Source organism: Pelobates fuscus, chromosome 9, assembly GCF_036172605.1.
Source record: "Pelobates fuscus isolate aPelFus1 chromosome 9, aPelFus1.pri, whole genome shotgun sequence".
NCBI lineage: Eukaryota > Metazoa > Chordata > Amphibia > Anura > Pelobatidae > Pelobates > Pelobates fuscus.
In genome coordinates, this window is record NC_086325.1 from 133889535 (window position 1) to 133895686 (window position 6152).

Sequence of the window (6152 nt, forward strand, 5' to 3'; positions counted from 1 at the left end):
AGATTTTTGGCAGTTCTGCCTTTTCAACAACGTTTCGGTGACGGCGGAACATATTCCGGGTCTGGACAATTCGGGAGCGGATTGGAATTCCAGACATTTAAGAGACTCGGGAGACTAGTACTTGCACGCCTCGGTCTTCCGAAGCCTGGCCAGTTTGTGGGGACGATTCGAGATAGACCTGTTCGCCTCTCGCCTGAACACTCAATTACCGAAGTTCTACAGTTGGAGGCCGGACCCGGACTCGGGCTGGCGACGGACGCTTTTCTTCAGGAATGGCCGCCGGGCCGCCTGTATGCCTTTCCTCCATTCAACATGATTGCTCGCACAATCTCGAAATTGGTTTGTCACGATTGTTGTCTGGCTTTGATCACCCCTCTGTGGAGATTCCGACCATGGTTCCCTCAACTGATGGAGTTGTCGATAGACTTCCCACGTCTGTTACCGAACTTCCAGGACCTCCTTCTGGATCCGGATGGGAACTCGCACGAACTGGTGCTACGTCATCAGTTGCCCCTGGTAGCGTGGTTCCTTTCAGGGGACGCTGGGTTGTCCCAAACGTTCCACAGACAACTCTCTTGCTCCTCGATAATGCCTGGGCTCCGGGCACGCGATCAGCTTAGCGTGCTGCATGGAAGTCTTGGTCTGGTTGGTGCATGGAACGGGCAATGGATCCCGTATCTGCCCCTCTCCATTTGATCCTGGAGTTCCTCACGTTCCTGTTCGATTCGGGCAAGGCGTACAGAACGATCAATCTTTTCCGCTCGGCTATCTCTGCCGGACACGGCGGTTTGGACGGTTTACCCGTCGGCAGGCATCCTTTTGTATGTCGCCTTCTTAAGGGTATTCGCCTCACCCGTCCACCTCGGTCACGTTTTTCGGCCTTTTGGGACGTCAACGTTATGTAGCAGTTCCTGTCGGCTTGGTACCCTAACCAGGAATTAACTCTCAAGCAGTTGTCCTCCAAGCTGGTTATGCTACTTTGTTTGATCTCTTGTAAGAGGGTCTCCGATGTCAGGGCCCTTGACTGGGGTGCCATTGTGTTTACTCCTGAAGGTGTTGCTTTCAACATATCTAGGAGGACTAAGTTGGCATCCAAATCCTTTGTGTATCCCAGATTCTCGGAGTGCCCAGCACTCTGTCCAGTGGATTGTCTGAAGGCTTACCTGGATGCTACACAGACGCTTCGTTCATCTGATCGACATCCTCTCTTCATCTCCTTTAAGGCACCTCATCGGCCGGTTTCGGCACCGACCCTGGCACATTGGATCCGTTGGCTTTTATCCCTGGCGGGTATAGACACATCTATCTTTACACCTCATTCTGTACGAGGTGCCATGGCCTCGAAGGCATCTACAGTAGGTTGCCATCTAGAGGACATCATGCACACAGCAGATTGGTCTCGAGAGTCGATCTTCCGGGACTTCTATTTCAAACCAATTGAACACATCGCATCTCAAGTGGTGGCAAAGCTTTGAACTTGCATAATATTAGCCTCCGTGTTTTTAATAAAATTCCCAGATTTTACTAGTAACATGACGTAAAGTCATGATTTTATTAAAGACACGGAGGCGAGTATTATTCCCTCCCACCCTCCTGGTGTGGGGTCTGCGAGTGAGATGCGCTTTGGACTCTTCAGGTATGTTGCATATTGGTCCATTTTTGGTGATTACTTACGTATGCTGTGTATGTTATTTTTATACTAATTATATTTTTTGTATTTTCAGATTTCGGTTCTGTTTCTATGAATGGCCAACAGTTTTGACTGGTAAGCACACAGTTTTGAGTTTGGTTATTACCATATTTCTCTCTCTCTTTTAGCTTGAAGTTATTGGAGTGCTTCTGTTTCCTGTTCTGGCCAAGTGGGATATCGTTCGTCTTACCTGGTCTTCGGTTTTCGCAAGAAAGAGGGGGATTGTGGGAGACACAGGCATTATATAGCCACTTCCTCTGTTATGTTATTGGTTGCCTGTGTACCTATACAGTTTTTTCTTTCAATTTGATAATATTTATATTCCTCTATCTTTGCTGCTGAGGAAATAAAGAAAGAGTTATGCATAAAACTCGCCTCTGTGTCTTTAATAAAATCATGACTTTACGTCATGTTACTAGTAAAATATGGGAATTTTATGGCAAACCGAGTGGGCACTACTCTAATTATAGACAGGGGCAGTATAGCGCTAGGAATACAGGTTTGTATTCCTAATGCTATAGTTTTCCTTTAATGTGTGTATCTGTGTGTGTTTATAAGTATCAACCTGCAAGTATGTCTCTTTATGTATGTAACCAAGTGTGTCAAGATGCATATATTGCAGGTGTAAATGGATAGAATGTATGATGGACCACTTGTATGTTTTTGAGGAGGCTTGTTTGACCTGAGCTCAAGAACTGCATATTTTTGGACCCTAGCATTGCCACTGATAAATACCATGTTAGTTTTTTCCTCATGTGATATTGATCCTGCCTGACCGACAATAAGGAAATAAGGAAAGTGTGTTTAAAAACTTTCACCTGGGAATACATTTCATCTCGGGGGTATTAAGAGTCCAGTGATGAAGGGATTCAAGTCACAATTTAACACCTCTGAATAAACAATATGTAAGTACTCACCTACCTTGCAGTGGTTGTATGATAGGAGATGTAGCCAAGTCCCCAGATTATTTTATTTCTCTTGAATAACTAATCATGCTAATGACCTTTTACTGGCCTTTGCAGAAGTCAATTAGTAATTTAGCTAATAAAAGTAGATTAAATAATTATATAGAGATGATTTGTGGTGAGGAAAGGGATAGGGCAAATCCATGTGGAGCTATAAAGGAAGGGGGTGTAAAATCAGGCAGGTGTTTGGGAACAATATTTCTCAATGGGAAAAAAATATTGACTATAATTCCTTGAAATTTCCTGATAATTTTTAATGATATCATTGCCTCCTATTCATGGTAAGGAGTCCTAGGGCTAATCACAAGTTTTAGTTACAGTCTTTTTTGTCTCTGGCAAAGAGCTTGCACTCTAATTTAGATTCTCATGGCATAGTTCCCTAAACAGCAGATTGTGGTGGACTTAATAGTGAATTGCAAAATTCTGGCTAAAGTAACAAAGCTGTTTGGAGATTTATTTTTTTAAATCAGCTATTTTAAAATACATTTTGGAATTTGGTTCTGAATTCTCTATGTTGTGGCAGTGCCAGATTTGCATGTCAGGCGCTTGTAGGCACAGAATTCGAATGCGCCCCCTGCTCCATCCCCATCTCCCAATAGAAAGAAAAGGCAAAAAAGTGACCTTCATACATTTATTAAATGGACATTGCAGGCATAAAAAAGTCTACATTTTTTTTTTTTTGTATTTAACAACTCCATTTGTCTTTATTTATTTGCATATTCCCGCTTGTAACATAATGTGTTACTGTGATTATAGTGAGTGTCTGCAGCTGTGTAAATGCATGCGAGTCAAAAATAATGTCAGAAATGGTAAAGGGTGGTTTAAGGTTAGAGAGGGGTTCAGAAGTAGATTACAGAGGATGTTAAGAAGATTAAACTATTTTAACCCCCCCCCCCTCCCGACTCTAACACATCTAATAGCCCCCCTGGTCACCCCCAAATGCCCTAAGCCCCCCCGTATTACCCCCCGTATTACCTATATTTAATGTTTATTTTCCTAGGTCCTGGGCTCCGCCATCTTTGGGTGGGTAGATGAAGTCCCTGTGGGACACGTCATCTGCCCACACTAAATAGTGCTGTAAAATTCCCGCGCATGCCCAGTTCAGAATTCGGACGGGAATTTCGAGTATTCATTCATTCGTAAGAAAGATGAATGAATAGATATTTCAAACGAACAAGCAAAGACCGAATGTTGGTGTTCGTTTGTTTATTACAAGGAGGGAGCTTCCGGCTCACAGCCCGCTCCTTGTAATATGTAAAAATAGAAGCGTCAGGGAGCTGTGCTCCTCGCCACTTCCTAAGCCCCCCAAGTACCCCCTCACTCTATGGGGGTCAATATGACAATACCTATTGTGCCCCGCCCCGGGCCCCCACCCATGGGCGGCGGGTGTGGGTCCTACATAAAAATATAGGGGGGGTTCTATTGCCCCCACCCATGAGCATCGGGTGGGGGCTCTAAATGGCAAGGAGGGGGCCTATTGCCCACCCGGCCCCCACCCATGGGCAGTTGGGGGAAGACCTATTGTCCCGCCCCCCCCCGGCACCCACCCATGAGTGGCGGGTGGCAAGTGGTGGGTGGGGGCCCTGCATTAAATTAGGGGGGACCTATTGTCGTCGTCCCCTGGCACCCACCCATGAGCAGTGGGTGGGGGCTCTAAATGTAAAAATAAACAACCTGGGGGGATGACTAGGGGTCACCAAGCCCCTAGTCACCCATCCCCAAAAAAATTCTACCTAGCCCCCTCACCCTTAAAAAGTGAGATGGGGACAATAAAACTCCCTGTAAATAAAAATAAATACTTAAGAAAAAATACTTTTTGTTTCTTTGGTTTTTACTATATGTATTTTGGCTGATGTGTACTAAGGTCATTGCTGCCGACTAGGAGTAATGGGAGTTGTAGCGCAGGACTTGTTTCTTTGTAAAAATAAATACTTACCATTTGAAGTCTTCTTTTTTCTAAAATCCTCTTTTTTCAGCCCCAGAAAAGGCCAAATTAAAAACCATATAGCCCGTCAAATTTATATGTCCCTTTTCATATAGGGACCCCACCTGCTGCTCATAGGTGGGCGCCGGGTGAGGACAATAGGTCCTCCCACCATTGTCAATAGAGCCTCCACCTGCCGTTTATGGGTGGGGAACAGGGGGAAACTAAGTCCCCGATTTAGTTTAGTGGCCCCCACTCGCAGTGCACGAGTGGGGGTTCAGGGGGGATGGAAACTCAGGGGTTTACAACAGGTTGCTAACTGTTTAATAGACATGCCCCTACTTGCGGTATAGCGAGTAGGGGCAGATTAATTACTAATACTAAGTAATTTTTACTTAGCATTAGTAAAGTTGTCTGAAAGACCAGTTTTGGTCTTTCAGCCTTGTAGTAGATAGCTCCCTAATACTGTGGAAATTAGTAACCTATTTACTATGCGGCTGCAAGATGCAGCCACAGCACGAATAGGATTGCAATTTCATTCAACAGAAACTACCGAATGCCATTTTAACACGAATGAACAAACTGTTCATTCTGTTAAGACAGAATTCGGTAGTTTTGCCGGCGTCCTATCTATATGACAGGACGCTGGGGAGTAGTGAAAGGAGGCATCGTGAGATCAGGTGAGAATTGTGGGAAAATTCCTTTGACCGCGAGAAGTGGGTCAAAGCTGGTCAAGTGTAGGAAACCTCCATAAGACAAAGTAATCCCTACTTTGTCTTATGATTTAAAGAAAACTAGAGCAGACAGGAAGAAAAAAATAAGATATCCTGACAGAGGAAGAGAAGAGGAAGCGATCGGGGAAAGGAGAGTTCGGCATGACAGTGCCGCTTTAAGGTAAATAGTTTTTTTCGGCATTAGGCTTTGAGTCCTTACATTTTGGACTATGGAAAACATTTGTTTAGGTTTTACAGGGTTACATTAATGGTTAGGGAAAAGGGTGTTTAGGGGATGTGGCGTTTGAAGGGTTATTTGCAAAGTAGAAGCCCTCCTATATCTTCTGTAGTCCAGTCACCCTCCTATGATTGGTATTAGATATTACAGCAGCAGCAGCTGTTATACCTTGTGCATCACTCAGTGTTGCCCCTGCTTCCTGCTTCTCCCAGTGGCCCCATGTCTCCCAGTGTCTGTACCCAAGTGTCTCAGTTTCCCCAATTGTCTGAGTATCTACATTTCTCTCAGTGTCTCATAGTGACATGAAGACATGGGGACACAGGGACTATGGGAAACTGGGCAACATAGGGACACAGAGACATGGGGACACTGGGAGACAGGGAGGCACTGGGAGCAATCCATCTATACAGCAGAATCAAACTGTAAGTAGTTTTTTGGTGATTTTACTGAATTTTCTATTATGTCACTCCTTGTGATTTACATCGCGTGATGTCACACATACTACATAATTAGTTATGCAAATTATTAAGGCCTGGATTTTTTTCCAAGAAAGGTGGCAACCCTAACTACTCGTCACATACTCTTGCTTAAGTATGGAAACTTAAGAAGGATATATGGAAAC